Raw genomic sequence first — 26,704 nt, forward strand, 5'->3', positions numbered from 1 at the left:
TAAAAACAATTTTAAAAAACTTCTTCCATTCTTGTTGACTTACGCAGGGTGAACATTAATAAAACCGACAGACTGCAGGTACGGATTCCTGTCTGTGAAACTAAGAAAAAATATCCTTCGAACTTGTGTCCGGAAGTGCACGGAGTGCGTGCAATCGTCCCGGAACACAGTAGAGAGTTGCATCGTATCCACGTCGCAACAAATGTTCAACGTGACCTCCATGGGATGCAATGCATGAGCTCACACGTCGCATCATGGACTGCCGCACTCTTTCGCACGTTCTGACCTCTCTCCAAATAGTGTCACAGTTGAAACTTCCTGGCAGATAAAACTGTGTGCACCGACCGAGACTCGAACTCGGGACCTTTGCCATTCGCGGGCAAGTGCTCTACCATCTGAGCTACCCAAGCACGACTCACACCCGGTCCTCACAGCTTTACTTCTGCCAGTATCTCGTCTCCTACCTTCCAAACTTTACAGAAGCTCTCCTGCGAACCTTGCAGAACTAGCACTCGTGAAAGAAAGGATACTGCGGAGACATGGCTTAGCCACAGCCTGGGGGATGTTTCCAGAATGAGATTTTCACTCTGCAGTGGAGTGTGCGCTGAAATGAAACTTCCTGGCAGATTAAAACTGTGTGCACCGACCGAGACTCGAACTCGGGACCTTTGCCATTCGCGGGCAAGTGCTCTACCATCTGAGCTACCCAAGCACGACTCACGCCCGGTCCTCACAGCTTTACTTCTGCCAGTATCTCGTCTCCTACCTTCCAAACTTTACAGAAGCTCTCCTGCGAACCTTGCAGAACTAGCACTCGTGAAAGAAAGGATACTGCGGAGACATGGCTTAGCCACAGCCTGGGGGATGTTTCCAGAATGAGATTTTCACTCTGCAGTGGAGTGTGCGCTGAAATGAAACTTCCTGGCAGATTAAAACTGTGTGCACCGACCGAGACTCGAACTCGGGACCTTTGCCATTCGCGGGCAAGTGCTCTACCATCTGAGCTACCCAAGCACGACTCACGCCCGGTCCTCACAGCTGTACTTCTGACAGTATCTCGTCTTCTACCTTCCAAACTTCACAGAAGCTCTCCTGCAAAACTTGCAGACCTAGCACTCCTGAAAGAAAGGATACTGCGGAAACATGGCTTAGCCACGGCCTGGGGAATGTTTCCAGAATGAAATTTTCACTCTGCAGCGGAGTGTGCGCTGAAATGAAACTTCCTGGCAGATTAAAACTGTGTGCACCGACCGAGACTCGAACTCGGGACCTTTGCCTTTCGCGAGCAAGTGCTCTACCAACTGAGCTACCCAAGCACGACTCACGCCCGGTCCTCACAGCTTTACTTCTGCCAGTATCTCGTCTCCTACCTTCCAAACTTTACAGAAGCTCTCCTGCGAACCTTGCAGGACTAGCACTCCTGAAAGAAAGGATATTGCGGAGACATGGCTTAGCCACAGCCTGGGGGATGTTTCCAGAATGAGATTTTCACTCTGCAGCGGAGCTCGCAGGAGAGCTTCTGTAAAGTTTGGAAGGTAGGAGACGAGATACTGGCAGAAGTAAAGCTGTGAGGACCGGGCGTGAGTCGTGCTTCGGTAGCTCAGGTGGTAGAGCACTTGCCCGCGAAAGGCAAAGGTCCCGAGTTCGAGTCTCGGTCGGTGCACACAGTTTTAATCTGACAGGAAGTCTCATATCAGCGCACACTCCGCTGCAGAGTGAAAATCTCATTCTGGCAGTGTCACAGTTGTGGTGAACATGGTGTTGTAGGGTGTGCACATCACTAACTGGTTGAGCATAAACAACGATTTTCAAGTGCCCCCGAAGGGTTTAAGTCTGTGATCTAACAGGCCATTCTACAGGTCCTCCGTGTCCTATGCAGCATCTGGAGGAGATTTTGTTGAGGGTTGGGTTGGGTTGTTTGGGGGAGGAGTCCAGACAGCGAGGTCATCGGTCTGATCGGATTAGGGAAGGATGGGGAAGGAAGTCGGCGGTGCCCTTTCAAAGGAGCCATCCCGGCATTTGCGTGGAGCCATTTAGGGAAATCATGGAAAACCTAAATGAGGACGGTCGGACGCGGGATTGAACCGTCGTCCTCCCGAATGCGAGTCCAGTGTGCTAACCACTGCGCCACCTCGCTCGGTTCTGTTGTTGAGGCATCGGCTCACTGTAATGCGGGAATAGGGTTGTCCTCCGTCAGGGAGAAACACATTCCTGATTCGGAGTGGTGGAAAAAAGGTTCCGTGAACATGTGTCCTCAAATGCTTCGCTGCCACTGTAGATGGCGCTGACAAATGAAAATTCCTCTGGACACATGTCATGTGTTCCTAGTGTGCTGCAGGCCGTGTGATTGACACAGCGTAGTGTAAGCAGAATTGTCGATACTCACGTCGGGAACAAGCCGAGTTGGTGTTTGTGTACGACCAAACATATGGAAACAGTAGAGAGGTGGCACAGCTATTGCAAAACAGATCTCCTCACAGGCAACAACCGCATCACACATTTCAAATCCTCTTTGGGCATTTTTGTGATCATGGGTCCTTACAGATAGAGAACGTGCAGGGAGGTGGCGCACTGTGGACTGTGTGTACACACGATTTGGAGGACCGTGTTTTACAGGAAGTTGAGACAGACACTACTACAACCTGCAGGTGTAAGCCAAAGTACGATTATGTGTATCCTGCATGACAACCACTACTATCCCTATCGCCTGCAACGAGTGCTACGATTATCAGGAGCGGGTTTCTTCCTAATGGAAGGATTTTGCCGACGGTTTTTGTACGAAGCCGTCACACTTATGGGATTTTTGTTGTCAGTCGTCTTTATAGATGAAGCAACCTTTACCAGAACTGGCTTCATTAGTCTGTATGACAGACAGTTCTCGGGGAACTGTTGAGGCGTCTCATCAGCTTCGGTTTGGCCTCAATGTTTGGACAGAGATTCTTGACGACCGCTTACTTGGACCGGTTATTATTCCACAACACCTCGATGGAGGAACGTGGACTACCTGTGCTTTACTCTGCCTGGGCTGCCTGAGAATGTGCCTTTGGCAGTACGACAGATAATGTGGATTCTGCATGACGGAGCACCACACCACTTCTGCATTACAGCTCACCGATACCTTAACGACATCTTCCCTCGACGATGGATATGAACACAGAGGCCTGTCCCATCACATGCTAGACCCCCGTAGTTAAACCCGCTGGATTTTTACCTCTGGAGCCATCTGAAAAGCGTTGTGTGTACTCAGCCAGTTCATCATGTGCAGACTCTTCATCAGCATGTCCATGACGCCTGTGAAGCTATTTGGAGAGAGCCCAGAACATGCAAAAAGTTCGGGAATCCGTGATGCGACGTGTCAACGCTTCGTTTCATCCCATGGAGATGACTTTGAAAATTTGTTGTGGCTTGGATGCGATGCAACTCTGTACTGTGTTTCGGGACGATTTGTTGTTGTTGCACACACACCGTCCATTTCCGGACACGAGTTCGTAGGACCTGCTTCCCCGATTTCCAGTCAGAAATCCGTACCTGCACTTTGTCCGTTTTGCTAAAGTTCATCGTTTATTAACAACATACATTTCAAAGCTATATTGATGTGTAACTAGGGTCCTGAACCTGAAATATCTTTTAACAAACTGTTAGCTATATCAACACACTTCGAGTAATGTGTACTACCGGCGGGAGGTGGGGGTGTACTTCGTGCCTATCCTAAAAAAAATGCAGATTTTGTTTATTGTTGCTGATTTTTATTCACAACATACTTTTTAAAGACATGTTGATGCTTAAGTGAGAACCTAAACCTGAAAATATTGAATATGACTTTCTCTGGAGAGAGTCACATTCACTACTAAGAGTTAAATTTTTGTGTTAGGTTTAGCTGAAAAATTTAAAACATTTATGGAATCTGTAGAAGTATTTATTCAGCACAATAAATGTACTATTCAGATTTTTAATACATAAAGTAATCAACCAGATTACAATATTGTGAACAGGTGAGCATAAAGTACTCCACACCCATGGTGCTTCGACAATTAAACTATATATGTATAAGAACTGATGAAGAATGTTGTAGAGTTCTCTCACTTCTTTTTGCCACGTTTAGTGTCATCTAGCGCAGTCTTTGTAACTCGGTAGGTCAATCTGTCCTGTATAACTTGTTCCATCTTGGGAACTTTGCAATTGTATTTGTGTGCATCTACTTGTGATGCTGAAGTAATTAGATTAGGATATAAGACATTAAATGTAGTAGATGTATTTTGCTTTTTGAGCAGTCAAGTAACTAGTGATGGCTGAAACAGAGAGGGTATAAAATGCATACTGCCTATAGCACGAAGAGCATTTCTGAAAAAGTGGAATTTGTTAAGCTCTAACATGTATTTTTGTGTTAGGAAGTATTTTATGTAATTATTTGTATGGAGTGTAGCCTCGTACAGAAGTGAAACGTGGACTATAAAAAGTTCAGATAAGAAGAGAAGAGAAATTTTTGAAATGTGGTGCTGCAGAAGGATCTGTATATCGAGTGAGGAAGTACTGTATCTGATCAGGGAAAAAAGAAATGTTTGAGACAACTTGACTAAAAGAAGGCCTCGGTTGACAGGACACATCTTAAGGCATGATGAAATCGTTAATTCGCTAACGGAGGGAAATTTGTGAGTGGGGGCCCAAGGGGGGTGGGGGTGGGGGGGGGAGGTTATTATAGAAGGAGACCAAGATATGAATTCAGTAAGCAGGTTCGAATCGATGTAGATAGCAGCAGTTATTTGGAGATGAAGACGTTTGCACAGGATAGAGTAGTGCCGAGAGCTGCATCAAACCAGTCTTCAGACTACAGACCACAAAGACAACAATGCGTTCTTTTGTTCAGGACATGCAGATTGTTCCGAGGCACTGCAGCGAGAGGACACTCATATGTCTTACAAGAGGCCACATTCACTATTTATATCCTCAAACAACTGTAGCACGGTTCTGGCTCCGAGACACGGACAATTGTTCTGCTGAAAGATGACATTGCCGTCGGCGAATACATCAAGCATGAACAGATCTAGGTGGTTTGCAACTGTCAGTGTGTCTTCGATTACTATCGCAAGTCCACGCAAGCGCGGGATAATGTCCCCCATAGGGGAATACTGCTCCTACCAGCCTGCGTCTGTGGCGCGCTGATCTTCTCGAGCCACTGTTCATCTGGATGACGGCGTTGGTGGAGACGATCATCGACCTATTGCAGCAAAAATGTGATTCACCCGAAGAGCCGAGACGTTTCCATTAATCGATGGTCAATCTTGATGGTCACGTGTCCACTGCAATGGTAACTGGCGATGTCGTTATGTCAATATTTGAAGATGTAGTGGTGATTTGCTGCGGAACTCCGTCTTCAACAATGTACGATGAAGATGTGATCCCAAATATTTGTGCGTGCACCAGCATTGTGCTCTATGGGCAGAGATGCCACAGATCTACATCTACATCTACATGGATACTCTGCAAATCACATTCAAGTGCCTGGCAGAGGGTTCATCGAACTATCTTCACAATTCTTTATTATTCCAACCACGTATAGCGCGCGGAAATAATGAACACCTGTATCTTTCTGTACGAGCTCTGATTTCACCTATTTTATCGTGGTGATCGTTCCTCCATATGTAGGTCGGTGTCAACAAAATATTTTCGTATTCGGAGGGGAAAGTTGGTGATTGTAATTTCGTGAGAAGCTCCCGTCGCGACGAAAAACGTCTTTCTATTAGCGATTTCCAACCGAAATCCTGTTGTATCATTTCTGTGAAAGTCTCTCCCGTAGTTCGCGATAATACAAAGCGTGCTGCCTTTCTTTGAACTTTTTCAATGTACTCCGTCAGTGCTATCTGGTAAGGATCCCACACCGCGCAGCAGTATTCTAAAAGAGGACAGACAAGCATAGTGCAGGCAGTCTCCTTAGTAGGTCTGTTACATTTTCTAAGTGTCCTGCCAATAAAACGCAGTCTTTGGTTAGCCTTCGCCACAACATTTTCTGTGTGTTCCTTCCAATTTAAGTTGTTCGTAAATGTAATACCTAGGTATTTAGTTGAATTTACGGCTTTTAAATTAGACTGATTTATCGTGTAACCGAAGTTTAACGAGTTCCTTCTAGCACTCATGTGGACGACCTCACACTTTTCGTTATTTAGGGTGAACTGCCACTTTTCGAACCACTCAGATATCTTTTCTAAATCGTTTTGCAGTTTGTTTTGATCTTCTGATGATTTTATTAGTCGATAAACAACGGCGTCATCTACAAACAACCGAAGGCGGCTACTCAGATTATCTCCAAAAGCGTTTATATAGATAAGGAACATCAAAGGGCATATAACACTATATTGGGGAACGCCAGAAATCACTATAGATTTTGTTTATTGTTGCTGATTTTTATTCACAACATACTTTTTAAAGACATGTTGATGCTTAAGTGAGAACCTGAAACTGAAAATATTGAATATGAATTTCTCTGGAGAGAGTCACATTCACTACTAAGAGTTAAATTTTTGTGTTAGGTTTAGCTGAAAAATTTAAAACATTTATGGAATCTGTAGAAGTATTTATTCAGCACAATAAATGTACTATTCAGATTTTTAAAATATAAAGTAACCAACCAGATTACAATATTGTGAAAAGGTGAGCATAACGTACTCCACCCCCATGGTGCTTCCACAATTAATCTATATATGTATAAGAACTGATGAGTGAATGTTGTAGAGTTCTCTCACTTCTTTTTGCCACGTTTAGTGTCATCTAGCGCAGTCTTTGTAACTCGGCAGGTCAGTCTGTCCTGTATAACTTGTTCCCTCTTGGGAACTTTGCAGTTGTATTTGTGTGCATCTACTTGTGATGCTGAAGTAATTAGATTAGGAAATAAGACATTAAATGTAGTAGATGTATTTTGCTTTTTGAGCAGTCATGTAACTAGTGATGGCTGAAACAGAGAGGGTATAAAATGCATACTGCCTATAGCACGAAGAGCATTTCTGAAAAAGTGGAATTTGTTAAGCTCTAACATGTATTTTTGTGTTAGGAAGTATTTTATGTAATTATTTGTATGGAGTGTAGCCTCGTACAGAAGTGAAACGTGGACTATAAAAAGTTCAGATAAGAAGAGAAGAGAAATTTTTGAAATGTGGTGCTGCAGAAGGATCTGTATATCGAGTGAGGAAGTACTGTATCTGATCAGGGAAAAAAGAAATGTTTGAGACAACTTGACTAAAAGAAGGCCTCGGTTGACAGGACACATCTTAAGGCATGATGAAATCGTTAATTCGCTAACGGAGGGAAATTTGTGAGTGGGGGCCCAAGGGGAGGGGGGGGGGGGGGTGGGAGGGGGAGGTTATTATAGAAGGAGACCAAGATATGAATTCAGTGAGCAGGTTCGAATCGATGTAGATAGCAGCAGTTATTTGGAGATGAAGACGTTTGCACAGGATAGAGTAGTGCCGAGAGCTGCATCAAACCAGTCTTCAGACTACAGACCACAAAGACAACAATTCGTTCTTTTGTTCAGGACATGCAGATTGTTCCGAGGCACTGCAGCGAGAGGACACTCATATGTCTCACAAGGGGCCACATTGCAATTGACTTTTTATAAATTTTAATATTTGTAGGTCGTGAAGGTCATAACTCAAGTATACCTCTGCTAAAGCAATTCGATGCAACTCCCAAAAACACTTGGTAAAATCGATCTTGAAGTTTTTCACCCTTTTTTAATATACTAAATTAAGGTGGTTTTCTTTCGATAAGCAATATGGCTGTGTGGAACAATACTCTTTTAACGCTTGGGGAGACCTGAGTCCGAATCGTGGTGTTATCAACTTTTTAATAAAGGTGCATGTTCTATGAGCATTCACTTGACTTGGAAAATACAAAAAAATTAATTTTTTAATTATACAGTCTTTATTATCGATTCTTTATAAAAGATCTATAGTTATGAATTTTTATTTGCATCGAAAGCTGGATTTTTCTGAGCAGTATATACACTGATGAGCCAAAATATTATGAGCACCTGCTTAATATTCAAATAACTTAGGGTTTGCTGCCGGGTGACGTCATCGACTACCGCGGTGGTCGACGACGTCACCCGGCAGCGAACCCGTAAGTTATTTGAACATTCAATTCGCCGGGAAAAGTTAAGATCTCACCTGCTTAACAGCTTGTTTGTCCGTCTTTGGAACGAAATACGTCGCTGATTGTGAGTATCAGGGATCCGACAGTTTGTTGATAGGTTTGTGGAGCAGTTTGTTGATTGGTTTGTCGAGGTATGTGGCATTAGATGTCTACGCACAGGTCATGTAATTCCCACAAATAACGGGTCGCTTATCTGCGGTGATGGCACCCTGTAGCGACCCAGATGGGTGCTATAGGATTTACATCAGGCGAATTTGGTCGGCGAGACATCAACCACTGTAGCACGGTTCTAGCTCCGAGACACGGACAGTTATACTGCTGAAAGATGACATCACCAGTGGGGAAGACATCAAGGATGAAGGGATAGACGAGGTTCGCAGCTGTCAACGTGTCTTCGCTTGCTACCACAGGTCCCATAGCACAATACCGCTCCCATCCGCTGTGTCCGCGGCGCGCTGCAAGTTTCGAGCCGTCGTTCATCTCGATGGCGGCCTTTGTGGGGACGACCAGCGATGGTCCCGTGCCTGCTGAAATCGAAATTGACAATTTCGTTGGGTCATCATGTGAACATGTAGGGGTGATTTGCTGTGGAGCTCCATCTTCAACAATGTACGATGGCCAGTTTCCTCCGAAACACTTGTGTATGCACGAGCATTGTGTTCTTCCGGCAGAGATGCCACACATCGCCTTCAAACCTACTTTACAGAACTGACAAGCATCCGATCCCCATATTGTGTGAAGAGTCGTGGACATCCATTTAGCGCCTAGTGGTAAATTCACTGTCCTTCTACCTCCATAGATGTTTACGACAGTAGCACGTGAACTTTCGACCAACTTCCCCGTTTTCGAGACACTCGTTCACAGGCTCTGCATAATAATGATAATCTGCCCTTTATCAAAGACGTTTATCTCAACGAATTTCCCCATTTACAGTCAATATCGTTGCTAGGGTGACCCCCGTCCGTGTCAGTGTCTAGGGTGACCATCCGGCGGCATCCAATGTCCTGTCGGGCAGTGGTTCAAAATGGTTCAGATGGCTCTGAGCACTATGGGACTTAACTTCTGAGGTCATCAGTCCCCTAGAACTTAGAACTACTTAAATCTAACTAACCTAAGGACATCACACACATCGATGCCCGAGGCAGGATTCGAACCTGCGACCGTAGCGGTCGCCTGAGCTCCAGACTTTAGCGCCTAGAACCGCTCGGCCACCCCGGCCGGCTTGGGCAGTGGTCATAATGTTTTGGCTTATCAGTATATACTGATTATCCAGAACATCATGACCATCTACCTAATAGCCGGTATTTGGCACGGATAACAGCGGCGATGGTACTTCGTGGCATGGAAACAATAAGGCCTTGGTAGGTCGCTGGAGGGAGTTGGCACCACATATGGACACACAAGTCACTTAATTCCCGTAAATTCAGGAGAGGGGCGGGGGGGGGGGGGGGGGGGGGAGGGGCGACGAGCTCTGACGCCACGTTCAGTCACATCCCAGATGTGTTCGATCGGTTACAGATCTGGCGAGTTGGGGGCCTAGCACATCTACTGGCACTCGCCACTGTGTTCCTGGAGGCCGGCCGAAGTGGCCGCGCGGTTCTGGCGCTGCAGTCTGGAACTGCGAGACCGCTACGGTCGCAGGTTCGAATCCTGCCTCGGGCATGGATGTGTGTGATGTCCTTAGGTTAGTTAGGTTTAACTAGTTCTAAGTTCTAGGGGACTAATGCCCTCAGCAGTTGAGTCCAATAGTGCTCAGAGCCCATTTGTGTTCCTGGAGCCACTCCATCACAGTCCTGGCCATCAGTCCCCTAGAACGTAGAATTACTTAAACCTAACTAACCTAAGGACATCACACACTGTCACTGCTGTCAGGAAGTACGATCGTCATGAAAGGGCGTACGTGGTCTGCAACCAGTAAACGATACTCTTTGGCCGTCATGGTGCCTTGCAGGAGCTCCACTGGACCCATGGATTCCCATGTGAATGTGCCCCACAGCATAACGGAGCACCGAGCGAGGTGGCGCAGTGGTTAGACACTGGACTCGCATTCGGGAGGACGACGGTTCAATCCCGCGTCCGGCCATCCTGATTTAGGTTTTCCATGATTTCCCTAAATCACTCCAGGCAAATGCCGGGATGGTTCCTCTGAAAGGGCACGGCCGACTTCCTTCCCCATCCTTCCCTAATCCGATGAGACCGATGACCACGCTGTCTGATCTCCTTCCCCAAACCAACCAACCAACCATAACGGAGCTGCCGCCAGGTTGTCTCTGTCCCTCAGTACAGGCATCAAGGAGCTGTCCCCCTAGAAGACAAAGCATTCGCGCCCTCCCAACGTCATGATGAAGAAGGTATCGGCATTCATCAGACCGTGCAACACTCTGCCACTGCGCCAACGCCCAGTGCCAACGGTCCTGTGCTAAATTCAGTCGTAGTTGCCGATGTCGTGGTGTTAACATTGGCACATACATGGGTCATCGGTTGCGGATGCTCGTCGTTATGAGTGTTTATGTTAATTCCGCCACAGTTCGCCGCCTGTCCTGTTTTAGCAGTCTGCCCAGCGCACGATGTCTGACGTCTGTTATGAGGGGTGGCCGCCCAACCCCACGACCTCTGGAAATGGTTTCACCTTTGTTTCACCACGTGCTGAAGACACTCACCACAGCACTCCTCGAATCCCAACGAGTCGTGCAGTTTCCGAAGTGCTCGTGCCGAGCCTCAAGGCCGTCACAGTCTGCCCTCGATCAAACTCAGATAGATCACGCGCCTTCCCCATTCTACACACGGGGAGCACGCTTCATCGCCAGTTGACTGCTATCGCCTGGACGAGTTTATATCGACATGAGGTCGGTGGTCGTAATGTTCCGGCTGGACAGTGTAATTTGAAATGGGAAGACATACATTTTCCATATAAATGACAATTAGATGTTGTAATTAGCATACATTTGATGAATTTTATATTTAAATGATGTATGTACAAGCACTGAAAGAAAAAAAACGAATAAAATAATGACCTAAATGAGACTCGATTTAGTGATTTCCTATTTCGTGCACTTTATTTATTCTACTCTTCCCAGAAGTGCTCTTAGAAAAAACGCCAACTGTAATCGAACCAATGAGGCACTCTGCTTATCGAAAAATGTGTACCTTATTTTAACACATTATTAAAAAAGATTGGAAAGCTTCAAGTCGGTTTCCTCGAGAATTTTTGACAGTCGCATCAACTACTTTGGGAGAGGTATATTTGACTCCTGAACTTCACGTTCCATAAATACAAAAAATTGCGAGAATTCGATTGCCGTGTAGGCCTGTTGTTGGTCGATCAATTGCCGCCGTGAGATGTACGAGCAGGTGGCTTGGAGTCTCCGCGGCGAGCCGACGCATCTCTCAGCCCGGCAAGCTCCATAATGGCCGTAACGCATTCAGTACCTTTTTACTTGTTAGAATGAAGATGGTTCATGTGTCAAATACCTTATTTTATGTTTTATGCGCAAATAAGGGGAGATCAGGGAGTCCTCTCGCACTATAGACACGCAATTTAAGTGTGTGATAGGAGGACCAAATTTGAGACACATATTTGCTGGGGTGTGCAGGTGAGATAGTGGTGATATACACTGTGTCTCAAAAGAAAGTTTATGTTTGAAGAGCATTCTGCGCATCCGCAACAAATCGGAGGAGAGTGGTTGGGGGGGGGGGGGGGCAGCTTCTTTAAATGTGCATAAACCAACAGTGCACCGAATTCGCAAAAAGACCTTAAACTACAGTCTTCAATAATCCAATTGATTCAAGAATTAAAGCCTCAGGATGCCAGGCATAGGCTGCATTTCGTGTTAATGTTTGACTGCCCTTATTTAACAACATCTTGTTTTCTGACGAGGCTCATTTTCACCTGAATGGTCACGTCAATAAGCATAATTTTCTCTACTGGAGTGCAACGAATTGTAAACAGGAGCATGAGAAACCCATTTATTCAGCAAAGGTAACTGTGTGGGCTGCGACCTCGGCTCGAGAAATAATTGGCCCCTACTTTTTTCGAGGACGAGCGCCGTCGTGCAAATATAGTGAATTCGGAACGTTGTGTGGCGATGTTAAACGACTTTGTCGAGCCTGAATTGCAAAACTTTCCTGGTTATAACCGAAGAACATGGTTTCAGCAAGACAAAACGACAGCATACAGGTTCACCCGGCCGAAGTGGCCGTGCGGTTAAAGGCACTGCAGTCTGGAACCGCAAGACCGCTACGGTCGCAGGTTCGAATCCTGCCTCGGGCATGGATGTTTGTGATGTCCTTAGGTTAGTTAGGTTTAACTAGTTCTAAGTTCTAGGGGACTAATGACCTCAGCAGTTGAGTCCCATAGTGCTCAGAGCCACAGGTTCACTGCGTCTATACTGGGAGTTCGGGGCAGCCATCCCAGTGTCTACATGCCGAGCTGTCATGCAAAATTTTGTTCGTCGTATAGACGAGTGCCGTAGACGTGCTGGTTTGCATTTTCATATTTCAATATTAAATAAAGATTTTGTCGACAGACTTCAACGTCTCTTTTATTTTGACACATCAAATATCAATTTTTCTTGAGACACCCTGTATACGCATGTCTCAAAGGCGCAGAGAAATTTCAACCAAACATAGTACAAATGTCTGGAAAAAATATTACGGGGCTAGGACAGCCCGAGAACTCCAAAGAAAGGGGTTGAATTGAGGAGGAATGAGGACGATATGTTTGCATAACACTGGAATACAAGGAGCTATTTCAAACTAACAGCACACATACGGCCTACTGTCAAGCAAAAAGTACCTTGGCGGTAGGATACACGCAGCCTCCCTTTTTGTTGTTTTAGAGTGGGAAATTGTTTACAAGCATGTTGCATATTGACGTGGAATGGCTACAGCAGTTTCACCCAGATTTGGCGCTAATATGACTTATTATTTTTTCTAAATACTGCAAAGGATCAGAGCCAGGTGTGGCAACAGGAATGAGACACATTAAAATAATCGGAAACGACAAAATGAGGGTCAAGTCTATAGTCTTTATTGTTTCTAGATTGACTGGTGACGGAAGGTACCTCGTACTAGTTCTAATCATCTTCTTCGTAATACTCGCATGTGGATCGAACCTACTGGTAACAAGTCTAACATAACATATCGGATTTAACCAGAACACTTCATGGCGACTTCCCTTTTTTATTTATTTTTTTTCCCCTCCAACGCCAGCGACCTAACAGTTGTAATGTCAAAACTGGCATGGTGAAGCTGAACGTTGTATTTTCTGTTGACAGCAACAAACGCCAATTACGCCAGCATTTCGCCTTACACGTCCCCTCCCACCACAAAGACAAATATTGTTATTTAGATTATTGTTTATCATTATCAGCATCTGTTTCTGAAGAATGCCGATATGAAGAAATAGGACACTAGATGTGTTAAACTTTTGTTTTTTAACACCACTGGTGAGCTATTTCTTTACATCGGAAAACTTGTTATTCCATCCACACCACCCCCCCCCCCCCCCCTTCCCAGTGCAATCGAACTTCTTCTTTTGCGCCACATATACTTGATACTTGCTTCACATGGTCAGAGAGAAAGGTTGGACGTGATGAAAGCTCAAAAAGTAGTAAGACTCCATCGCACAGTGAAGATAAAATTATGTTCTACTACAATTTCAAAATAACCACTTCAAATATGTACCGGAAATTGTGAAAGAAATATAATATAAAATAAAAATTTTGGCACACGATACAGCAGTGTTGATATCGATATATCGGGAGCATATCGCCGGTACCTATCTATATATTTTGGAAAAAGTATTGATATATCGATATAATGTTATTATACAAACAACTCTAGCGCGAAACTGTGCATGTAAGCAATACATTCGTGACAATCGTGCAAATGCATTGGCCAGATTCAATTAGAATACAATGCCTGAAAAGAAGCGAAACACCAAGAAGCCATGGTCCGAAGTCAGTGTGACTTGGTAATTGTGCATGTCCTGAAATGGTTAAAACTGCAATTGTCTCTGACAGGCAGACTGGCCATCAGAGTGCTTTAGCCTTGTGTTGTTACCAGTTCTGGTGGGGTATGTACGGGGTGTGAACAGCATCAGATGTAGAGTGATCGCTACGAAGGACACACAGATCTTGCGTACTCATCTGAGACAGCGTTATCAGTTCCTGACAAGAGTTTGAAGGGATCCTCACTGTGGGTCTCCATTTGGCCAGCTGATCAAATCGCGCAGTATACAGATTTGTGGATCATTCGAACGTGGCAGTGACATGATGTTGGACTGCATGGAAACGTGAGGAACGCCTACTCGTCGTTGAGGTTCCGGTCGACCACATCTGACCACCACAGTGGAGGAGTGTCATATTGTATACCAAGTACGAAACTTTGTCTCGAAACCTGGCTGAAAATCCAAAGAGATTCTGGTCGTATGTGAAGTATGTTGAAACAACCAATGCCTTCTCTGCACGATAGCAATGGAGATGCTATCGAAGACAGTGCTGCCAAAGCAGAGTTACTAAACGCAGCCTTCCGAAATGCCTTCACAAAAGAAGACGAAGTAAACATTCCAGAACTCGAATCGAGAACAGCTGCCAACATGAGTAACGTAGAAGTAAATATCCTCGGAGTATTCGTGAAATCTTCTCGGGTGATCAGCCGAGTAAAGGCGTCGTCTTCTCGCAACGTTTCGAAGGGTTTCGTACCCATCATCTTCAAGCGAAGTGTCGAGATGCTGCTGCTGCTTACATCTATTGCTTTCCCCTCTCTGGGGAAGTGTGAGGGGGAGTTTGTAGCCTTTCGGCTTTTACTCCCCTGTGAACGTGTGTGTGTGATTTTTCTATAGTTTTTTGGTGTCTGTGACTTGTGATGTTTGTTGTGAGTGAGTCTGGTACTTGCCTGAGGTAGGCGAAAAGATTGTTGTTATATGGGAAGGAACTGGATTAGGGATTGGGTATTGGGATTTTCTCTTCGACCTAATCGTCGAAGATCGTCATAGGGCGCTTATGCTTATCGCGGGACATGTCATACCGACCTAGGGAGTGGATGAGCGCGTTACCGGATCTGGAAGAACCCTCATAGAAGGCCCTTGCCAGATCCTGGAAACGCTCTCTCAGGAGTGGGATTTCGGCTGCGGCGTGCAAGTCGTCCGTGGGGAATCTATAAGGTAGGCGCAGCGCCCTTCTGAGGGCGCGGTTCTGCAGCCTCTGGAGTTTGTCCAGGTGCTGCTTTGCCGCGTATCCCCAGACAGGGCACGCATACTCCATTACCGGCCTGATCAGGGCCTGGTATACATTTACTGCTACTGGGCAAGGAAGGGAGCTGGTTGTGTTCAGGATAGGGTATAGGATGGACATTCTGGCGCAGGCCTTCCTGTGGACCTCGTCTATGTGGGGTTTCCACGTAAGACGAGAGTCCAAGGTTACGCCAAGGTACTTGACGGTTCTGCGCCAGGGGAGTTGGATTCCATTTAGGTGAAGGTGGAGGGGGGGACGTTGAGGAGGTTCGCGCCTTCCGAGCCTGCGGGTAATCAGCATTGCCTGCGTCTTCTCAGAGTTGATGGTGATGCGCCAGCGACGGGCCCATGTTTCCGTGTCATCTAAAACCTTTTGTAGCCTACGGATGACCAGGTCCTTGTTCGCGTTTCTCGTGTAGAAGGCTGTATCGTCGGCGTACTGTGCAGTGTGCACCAGGGGGGCCGTTGGAGTGTCCGCAGTGTACAAACTGTACAATACGGGCCCCAGGACCGATCCCTGTGGCACCCCAGCACGAATACGCCTTCTGGTGGAGGTGGCAGTTTCTACTTTGACGGAGAAAGTCCTATTCGTGAGATAGCTCTTGATCAGCTGAACTATGCTCCCGGGAAACCCTTGTGTATACAACTTGTAGAGTAGCCCTCTATGCCATACTGAATCGAAGGCTTTGGCTACGTCTAGTAGCACTATCCCGCAGTAGCCTCTGTGGTTGAAGCCCTCTGTGGCTGCTTCAACCATTCTCATGACCTGTTGTGGGGCAGAGTGGTTCTGCCGGAACCCAAATTGGAAATCCGGCAGAATTTGCTCTCTGGTAATATGTTCTTGTATGGGTCTTAGTAGGAGGCGCTCATAGATCTTGCTGAGAGTTGGCAAGAGGCTAATCGGCCTGTAGTGCTGCGGGAATAGAGGGTCTTTCCCTGGTTTGTGTATCGCGACCACTTCCGCATGTTTCCAGCAAGCTGGGAAAACACGGGATCGAGTAATCTCGTTGAGGACGTTCGCGGGTTTCGTACCCATCATCTTCAAGCGAAGTGTCGAGATGCTGCTGCTGCTTACATCTAATACTTTCTCCTCTTTGGAGAAGTGTGAGGGGGAGTTTGTAGCCTTTCGGCTTTTACTCCCCTGTGTACTTGTGTGTATGATTATTTCTGTATTTTTTGGTGTCTATGAAACGTGATGTTTGTTCTGTGTGAGTCTGGTACTTGCCTGAGGTTTGGCGAGATAATTGTAGTGGTTTGGGTAGGAGCAGGATTTGGGAATGGATATTGGGATTTTTCTCTTCGACTTAGTCGTCGAAGATCGTCATAGGGCGCTTATGCTTATCGCGGGACATGTCATACCGACCTAGGGAGTGGATGAGTGCATTTCCGGATCTGGAAGAACCCTCATAGAAGGCCCTTGCCAGATCCTGGAAACGCTCTCTCAGGAGTGGGATTTCGGCTGCGGCGTGCAAGTCGTCCGTAGGGAATCCGAGAGGTAGGTGCAGTGCACCTCTGAGGGCGCGGTTCTGCAGCCTCTGGAGTTTGTCCAGGTGCTGCTTTGCCGCGTATCCCCAGACAGGGCACGCATACTCCATTACCGGCCGGATCAGGGCCTGGTATACATTTACTGCTACTGGGCAAGGAAGGGAGCTGGTTGTGTTCAGGATAGGGTATAGGATGGACATTCTGGCGCAGATCTTCCTGTGGACCTCGTCTATGTGGGGTTTCCACGTAAGACGAGAGTCCAGGGTTACACCAAGGTACTTGGCGGTTCTGCGCCAGGGGAGTTGGGTTCCATTTAGGTGAAGGTGGAGGGGGGGACGTTGAGGAGGTACGCGCCTTCCGAGCCTGCGGGTAATCAGCATTGCCTGTGTCTTCTCCGAGTTGATGGTGATGCGCCAGCGACGGGCCCAGGTTTCTGTGTCATCTAAAACCCTTTGTAGCCTACGAATGACCAGGTCCTTGTTCGCGTTTCTCGTGTAGAAGGCTGTATCGTCAGCGTACTGCGCAGTATGCACCAGGGGGGCCGTTGGAGTGTCCGCAGTGTACAAACTGTACAATACGGGCCCCAGGACCGATCCCTGTGGCACCCCAGCACGAATACGCCTTCTGGTGGAGGTGGCAGTTTCTACTTTGACGGAGAAAGTCCTATTGGTGAGATAGCTCTTGATCAGCTGAACTATACTCCCAGGAAACCCTTGTGTGTACAACTTGTAGAGTAGCCCTCTATGCCATACTGAATCAAAGGCTTTGGCTACGTCTAGTAGCACTATCCCGCAGTAGCCTCTGTGGTTGAAGCCCTCCGTGGCTGCTTCAACCACTCTCATGACCTGTTATGGGGCAGAGTGGTTCCGCCGGAATCCGAATTGGAAATCCGGCAGAATTTGCTCTCTGATAATATGTTCTTGTATGGGTCTTAGCAGGAGGCGCTCATAGATCTTGCTGAGAGTTGGCAAGAGGCTAATCGGCCTGTAGTGCTGCGGGAATAGAGGGTCTTTCCCTGGTTTGTGTATCGCGACCACTTCCGCATGTTTCCAGCAAGCAGGGAAAATACGGGAACGAGTAATCTCGTTGAGGACGTTCGCGAGGTGTGTGATCGCTGTGGGTGGGAGTTTTTTTGACTAACTGGTTTGTGACACTATCGTGCCCTGGCGCCTTTTTTGTAGGTGACGTCAAAGCTGACAAGAAGATCTTCTTTATCCAGGCGAAAGCCTGGATCTTCTTGTCAGCTTTGACGTCACCTCACTTTTCACACGAGTACCGCTGGAAGACTCCCTAGCGCTGCTCGAAACACGCTTTAGTGAGGACACAATAAAGCTGTTCCGGCATGTGTTAACGAACACCTACTTCAAGTGTGGAGGCAAATTTTATGAACAAGTGGATGGTGTAGCCATGGGGTCCCCCTTAGCTCCAGGCATCGCTAATCTTTACATGGAGCACTTTGAAGACATAGCCCTGGACACCGCCCCATTGAAACCTAAAGGCTTTTACAGATATGTGGATGACACTTTTGTCGTGTGGCCACATGGCAGAGAGAACCTGCAAGACTTCCTGCGACATCTCAACAGCATACACAGCAACATACAATTCACCATGGAGGTGGAAGAAAACGGAAGCTTGCCCTTCCTTGACATTCTAATCAAGAGGCACCCTGATGGCACCTTGGGTCACGCTGTGTATAGGAAGAAGACACATACGGATTTATACCTTCATGCACAGAGTTGCCACCACCCAGCACAACGCAACTCAGTGCTTAACACACTTGTGCACAGGGCCAAGTCTATCTGTGATGATGACAGCCTACCTGCAGAGTTACAACACCTAAGGAAGACCTTCCGCAGCAACGGTTATAATGAGACGCAAATCTCGCGCGCCCTACACAAGAGCAGGAAGGTAGACACACCAGAAGAAGAAGATGAGACCAGATGCCTGGCATTTCTACCATACGCGGGACCGCCAACAGCCAAGATTGCCCGCATTCTGGAGAAACACAACATCAAGACAATTTTTCATGCCCCAAGTAAAATTAAGGACATACTTGGCTCAGTCAAAGACCACCTAGGACTGCAGACTCCGGGCGTATACAGTATTGAATGTGAATGTGGTACGAAATACATCGGACAAACGCAGCGCTGCATCACGCAGAGGCGCTCGGAACACATTAGAAATGTACGCCTTGGTCAGACAGAAAAATCGGCGGTAGCGGAACATAGCCTTAACGAAGGACACACCTTCCTCTTTGAGGGTACGAAGAAGCTGTGTGACGCTAAAGGATTTTGGGATTCAGTTTTTCAAAGAGGCTGTAGAAATTCGGTTGAACAGCAACCTGATCAATCGAGACACTGGTTTCCAACTCAGTACAGCGTGGAATCCCGCAATAACTAAAATTAGAAGAGAACGCTCCGGCACGAAGACGGTAGCGGCCACAGACGTATTAGGGACCGGCAGGGACTCGACGCCCGGTCCGCGCCGCGAACCCCCCACCACTGGAGCGGCGGCCGATTCCGCAGGTACCTGATTGGTCGGCGCCCGAAATCAGTCACTGGTCCAGGAGCCTTTATAGGACCGCGCAACACAGCATCTCGACATTCCCGCTCACGCCGCGGAGAGTTGCGCATAAGCTGATTGTCGCTGTTGCCACTCGAGATGCCTGGACGCGGAAGTGGACGCAAAGCTGCTGCCTTGGCGGAGTTGCTGCTCACGTTAGCAGGAACATCCGGCAAGAAGAAGAGGAAGACTGTATTGCAGTGCTTTCGCTGCCAAAAGCTTGGCCACGTGGCTAAGCACTGCAGCGGAGCAGTCGCGTGCTTGATGTGTGCGCAAGCACACGACACACGTGACTGCAAGAAGCAGAAGGACGTCCCCTGCACCTGCGCCAACTGCGGTGGCGCACACGCGGCCAACGCCCGTTCCTGCGCCTACAGAAGAAACTGGCGCGGACCGGAGAAGAAGACGCAGAAGCAAGTGACCACCACACACGAAGAGGTGGTCACTTGCACAGAAGAAGACGTCACCAGGCGCCTGAACGACGCCGTACAAGACGCCATGTCCGCCTTCAAATCCGCCATGGCGGAAGAGAGGGCGGCCATGCTGGCGGAACTGGGCGAGGCTCGGCGTCAGATTGCTGAGCTGACGCAGGAGCTTCGCTCAGCCAAAGCAGCTTCCGCCACAACTGTCGACACCGCCACCCAGGCGACTCCTCCACGGGAGGATTTCGCGACGGTGGCCACGCAGACAGACGAGCCTGCCGAAGGGGAGGCGACACAGCACAAGGAGGACACCGGAGCAGCAGCGCAAGAAGAAGAGTGGGAGGAAGTCCCATTCCTCCCACTTCCAGACATGTACAGCGCAAGCGCTGTAACGAAGAAGATCGCTGACTCGCTTCGCGATGGTACTTACCCCCACCACGACAACCCTTATCCTTTCGTTCCACCTAACCATCCCAAACCTCCACCCCCACATCACCCACTTGGGTTTCCAGAAGGCCTTATTGGTCTTTCTAGGGAGGATTTCAATCTGATTGATTCCTACCCTATCTTCACGGAGTGGCAAATGCGCTACATCATCTCCTCTCTGATCTACGGAGAATTTTATAAAACAGGATACACTACGGACAGTATCCCGACCGAGGGAGAGCCCTCAGTAACAAGCAAGAAGAAGAAGAAAAATCGTCCCACCGACAAGTACAGGAAATAGGTCATCGGCACTCCTTGCCAGTACAGAACCGACCACCAGTACAGACAGAAGACTCTACAAAATTCCCAGGGGAGTAAAGGCCAACAGGCCACAAACTTCCACCCGAACCTCCTCACAGTGAGGAAGTCAGAAAAGGAGCAGCAGCATCTCGACACACTCGCTGAGTAGCAGTCGAGGGTTGAGCATCGCTCCTCTCACTCGCGTACTGTCAGCCATAGGCCCCCGCTTGCACGGGAGTACAAACAGGAGTGATCACCGGCTTTGTTTTTATTAAAACATTGACGGGCACTTGCGTCGAGGTCTTAGCACGGACGGCACTGAGATAAAATTTTGCATGGCGTCGCCTGGCAGAGTTGTCGTGTCCTCTCGTCGTTGTGATATGCCGAGCTTGGGTGGCGCCTTGGGGTCGCGGCGGTCTCTTTCCGCCGACGACACGAGGCGCGCTTTCTTGTTGCCGCGGGCCGCGCGGCCGGCCGTCTCGAGCATTTCAGCTGCCGCAGAGTCAGTCTCTGCCCCCCCCAAGAATAGGGAAAAAGTAGGCCAGGAGCTGGAAGCGGGCCGCGGAACCACAGAGAGGTTTTCCGCCGCCCCCGTCCAGAATTCCGCGTCTGCCATCGTGTTATTAGGGTCAGCTCTGCAACCGGAAAACCCAACGGTGCCAACAAAAGTTGCAACTGACAATAACCTGGCAGCAAGCCCCCTTTCCGCTACCGACATGGCAAAACCACATAACACACAAACAAACAAATACATCGTCAGTATTTGCGATCCCGACCCTCCCTCCCCTCTCCTCAGCCCTCTCCTGCTTGCCAACAGCTGTGGCCTCCTTGCTAACCATATCCGCAACCTAAATGGCAAGCAGAAGCCCAGTCAACCGACGAAAATCCTTCCCAAACCCGCAACTGCCACCCAACCCCATACCCGATCCCAGTTCCTCAAATCCCCCCCACTCAAGTCCACCACATCCAAACAGCGGCGTGTAAGGAAGGACAAGAAGGAGAAGCACTCCAAGGGGAAAAAGCACTCCACCACCCCCATCCCAATCAATTCCACACCCTCTGAGGAGCCAGCGCCCCCGACGGCACCTGTCGTCGCACTGGGAGGGGTCCAGGAAACTCTGGCACTGGAAGGGAACCGCGTAACCGGGCAGGACTCGGACGGTTTCGTGCTGGCGAAGAAAACGTTTCGCCAGCCGAGGCTTCCGCCAGCCCGGGGAGTGGAACCCACCCCGAACAGGTTTCAGGCGGTCGCTGATGAGCCAGAGACAACAGAAACCACAACACAAACACAGAACCAAGTCACCCACCACCTCCCCCCGATAGTAGCAGAGTTCGCACAAAGCTATGAAGAGCTCTTCGAGCTTTTAAAAGCAGAAATCGGGGGAGGCAGTTTCCAGGCGAAACCTGCTGGTGGTGACAAGATCAAAATCACTCTACACACACTTGAAAAATACACCGCAGTCAAAACACTTTTTAAAAACAAAAACATACCACACTACACGTTCCCCACAACTAAAACAAGGAACAGAAACATTGTAATAAGGGACCTCCCAAGGCGAGTGTCCCCCCAGGCAATCAAAACAGATTTGACTGCCCAGGAGTACGTCGTCAAGGCGGTCCAGCAGATGGGCAACATCGACAACAAGTGGCCACTATACCAGGCCACACTCCCGGACATCCCTCAGAACAAAAGGGAGATAAAGATGGTTCTGGCTGTGCCTGTCACCACTGAACCACTGCGCCGTAAGAACAAGACGGTGCAGTGCTTCAGGTGCCAGGGCCTGAACCATATCGCCGCCTACTGCACCATGCCAGTAAGGTGCAGGAAGTGCGCCGAGGCCCACGACACCAGGACATGCACACTCAAGCACACGGACCCACAAATAAGGTGCGCGCTGTGTGGCAAAAATCACACAGCGGGTTACCAATGCTGTGAGGTCCACAAAAGACACACACAACAGGTAAAGGGCGCAAAGGCCGCCCCCCACACATAAGCAAAACACCACAAACCCACCCAGACACACAAGAAAACAAAACACGACAACACACACGGACAAGGCCTGGGTTAAACCAAGGCCGGACACACCGAGGGCGACTTATGCGGAAGTGGTTTCTCCTCCGAGGAACCACGAAAGCGTGGCCCAATCATCACAACACCAGACACTATCACTAGAACAACACCGGGAAATACACAGCAACAAAGACCAGGTCCACCATGACGGAGGAAGCTCTAGGGAACCCCACACACAATCCCCCCCCCCCCCCCCATGGATCAGTTGTTAGGCGTAATGGTGCAGACCATGAACCTCGTCATGGAAATGATGAAGGAATTCAGGGAAGCCCAGAAGCAGAACACACAGATCCTCGTTGCCCTTCAGGCAACAGTCCAGCAGTCGCTCCCCTCTGCGACTTCCTCAGTAACACCAAAACCCCATCATGAATAGACGACCGAATATTCAAGGCCTGACAATGTGCGTCTTTAACGCAGACGGCATTGTTAATCAAGCGGTCGAGTTCAGAGAACTCATGAAGGAGTTCTCCATCGACATATGCATGATGGGGGAAACCCACCTAAAACCGGGAATAAAAGCGACAGTTCCCAACTACGTTACCTACCGCAAAGACAGGCCAACCCAAGGCGGAGGAGTGGCCATATATGTAAAAAGAGGGATCCCCCACCACCAGGTATTCTTACCAGCTACCAACAAAATCGAAGCAGTGGCGGTGGAAGTAACCACTGCCACTGGACCCCTAACAATTGTTGCAGCCTACCGACCCCCACATGACCAGATAGATGAGGGAGACATAGCTGCTCTAGGGCAAATTGAAGGCAAACTCGTAATAGGGGGAGACTTCAATGCCAAACATCCTGATTGGAATTCTAGAGTAACCTCCAGAGCAGGCGCCAAACTGCAACAACTAGCGCGCACCCACCACTTCGAAACATGGGGTCCAGTCGAGCCCACACATTTTCCAAAAAATGGAGGCAGGCCCGACGTGTTAGACATAGCTCTCACTAGAAGGATCGCAGGGTTTGTGGCCGCAAGGACAGTCAACAGAATGTCCTCCGACCACAACCCAGTGATTCTGGAGGTCGATGTGGGAGAATGGGTAGCACTCCCACGGTACCAGACGTCGTACAAACGTACAGACTGGGAGCGATACCAGGAAACTGTCGCCTCTGATATCGCTCGCGCTCCGCCACCTACTGCTGAAACAGTAGAGCAAGCGCTACAAGACCTAACAGGCACCATCTTGCAGGCAGCGGAAGAAGCCACCCCTCCACAAAGGGATGGCCCACCGCCGCAAATACAGCTCCCGGAACACTTGCTAGCTCAAATTCGACATAAAAACAGAGTGGCAAAAGAGTGGAAGATCACCAGAAATCAGGCCACCAGGAGGCTGCTCAATCGCCTACAGAGAGAACTGAAGGTTGCGCTCAATGAGCACAGAAACCAGCAATGGCAAAACCGCCTCACAGCTCTCAAAGTAGACGATCATACACTATGGCAAGCGACCAAACAGTTTACAAAACGACGCGCTAGGATGCCGCCACTGCATGGCGAGCGGGGACTTGTCTACAGCCATGCTGGAAAGGCCAACGCCCTCGCCGACTCCCTCGAGAAGCAGTTCCAAGCGGCCGAACCCCAGGATGAAGAGCATGAAGAGGTAGTCAGTCGTCAACTGACTGTCTTCCTCAATGCCGAGGAGGACCCAGAGGACGAACCCATACTTTTTGCCCCCGAGGACGTGGCAAGAGTAATCAGGTCCCTCCCTACAAAAAGGGCACCAGGGCACGACAGTGTCACTAACCAGCTAGTCAAAAAACTCCCACCTACAGCAATCACACACATCGCGAACGTCCTCAACGAGATTACTCGATCCCGTGTTTTCCCAGCTTGCTGGAAACATGCGGAAGTGGTCGCGATACACAAACCAGGGAAAGACCCTCTATTCCCGCAGCACTACAGGCCGATTAGCCTCTTGCCAACTCTCAGCAAGATCTATGAGCGCCTCCTACTAAGACCCATACAAGAACATATTACCAGAGAGCAAATTCTGCCGGATATCCAATTTGGGTTCCGGCAGAACCACTCTGCCCCACAACAGATCATGAGAGTGGTTGAAGCGGCCACAGAGGGCTTCAACCACAGAGGCTACTGCGGGATAGTGCTACTAGACGTAGCCAAAGCCTTTGATTCAGTATGGCATAGAGGGCTACTCTACAAGTTGTACACACAAGGGTTTCCCGGGAGCATAGTTCAGCTGATCAAGAGCTATCTCACGAATATGACTTTCTCCGTCAAAGTAGAAACTGCCACCTCCACCAGAAGGCGTATTCGTGCTGGGGTGCCACAGGGATCGGTCCTGGGGCCCGTATTGTACAGTTTGTACACTGCGGACACACCAACGGCCCCCCTGGTGCACACTGCGCAGTACGCCGACGATACAGCCTTCTACACGAGAAACGCGAACAAGGACCTGGTCATCCGTAGGCTACAAAAGGTTTTAGATGACACGGAAACATGGGCCCGTCGCTGGCGCATCACCATCAACTCTGAGAAGACGCAGGCAATGCTGATTACCCGCAGGCTCGGAAGGCGCGAACCTCCTCAACGTCCCCCCCTCCACCTTCACCTAAATGGAATCCAACTACCCTGGCGCAGAACCGCCAAGTACCTTGGCGTAACCCTGGACTCTCGTCTTACGTGGAAACCCCACATAGACGAGGTCCACAGGAAGGTCTGCGCCAGAATGTCCATCCTATACCCTATCCTGAACACAACCAGCTCCCTTCCTTGCCCAGTAGCAGTAAATGTATACCAGGCCCTGATCCGGCCGGTAATGGAGTATGCGTGCCCTGTCTGGGGATACGCGGCAAAGCAGCACCTGGACAAACTCCAGAGGCTGCAGAACCGCGCCCTCAGAAGGGCGCTGCGTCTACCTTACGGATTCCCCACGGACGACTTGCACGCCGCAGCCGAAATCCCACTCCTCAGAGAGCGTTTCCAGGATCTGGCAAGGGCCTTCTATGAGCGTACTTCCAGGTCCGGTAACGCGCTTATCCACTCCCTAGGTCGGTATGACATGTCCCGCGATAAGCATAAGCGCCCTATGACGATCTTCGACGATTAAGTCGAAGAGAAAATCCCAATATCCAATCCCTAATCCAGTTCCTTCCCACATAACACCAATCTTTTCGATTACCTCACGCAAGTACCAGACTCACTCACAACAAACATCACAAGTCACAGACACCAAAAAACTATAGAAAAATCACACACACACGTTCACAGGGGAGTAAAAGCCGAAAGGCTACAAACTCCCCCTCACACTTCCCCAAAGAGGGGAAAGCAATAGATGTAAGCAGCAGCAGCATCTCGACACTCGCTGAGTAGCAGTCGAGGGTTGAGCATCGCTCCTCTCACTCGCGTACTGTCAGCCATAGGCCCCCGCTTGCACGGGAGTACAAACAGGAGTGATCACCGGCTTTGTTTTTATTAAAACATTGACGGGCACTTGCGTCGAGGTCTTAGCACGGACGGCACTGAGATAAAATTTTGCATGGCGTCGCCTGGCAGAGTTGTCGTGTCCTCTCGTCGTTGTGGTATGCCGAGCTTGGGTGGCGCCTTGGGGTCGCGGCGGTCTCTTTCCGCCGACGACACGAGGCGCGCTTTCTTGTTGCCGCGGGCCGCGCGGCCGGCCGTCTCGAGCACTTCAGCTGCCGCAGAGTCAGTCTTTGCCCCCCCCCCCCCAGGAATAGGGAAAAAGTAGACCAGGACCTGGAAGCGGGCCACGGAACCACAGAGAGGTTTTCCGCCGCCCCCGTCCAGAATTCCGCGTCTGCCATGGTGTTATTAGGGTCAGCTCTGCAACCGGAAAACCCAACGGTGCCAACAAAAGTTGCAACTGACAATAACCTGGCAGCAAGCCCCCTTTCCGCTACCGACATGGCAAAACCACATAACACACAAACAAACAAATACATCGTCAGTATTTGCGATCCCGACCCTCCCTCCCCTCTCCTCAGCCCTCTCCTGCTTGCCAACAGCTGTGGCCTCCTTGCTAACCATGTCCGCAACCTAAATGGCAAGCAGAAGCCCAGTCAACCGACGAAAATCCTTCCCAA

General features: G+C 49.0%; 1 protein-coding gene and 1 non-coding gene across 3 annotated transcripts in view; both read left to right on the forward strand.

The window, feature by feature from the left end:
* Positions 1 to 26,704, forward strand: part of LOC126251662 (proton-coupled folate transporter) — a 324,444-nt gene that overhangs the window by 258,853 nt on the left and 38,887 nt on the right. The gene's annotated exons all lie outside the window — the stretch shown is intronic.
* Positions 1,590 to 1,663, forward strand: Trnas-cga (transfer RNA serine (anticodon CGA)). Its single transcript has one exon. It is a non-coding gene; the product is annotated as a tRNA-Ser (tRNA).

Source organism: Schistocerca nitens, chromosome 4 (genome assembly GCF_023898315.1).
Source record: "Schistocerca nitens isolate TAMUIC-IGC-003100 chromosome 4, iqSchNite1.1, whole genome shotgun sequence".
NCBI classification, from domain to species: domain Eukaryota; kingdom Metazoa; phylum Arthropoda; class Insecta; order Orthoptera; family Acrididae; genus Schistocerca; species Schistocerca nitens.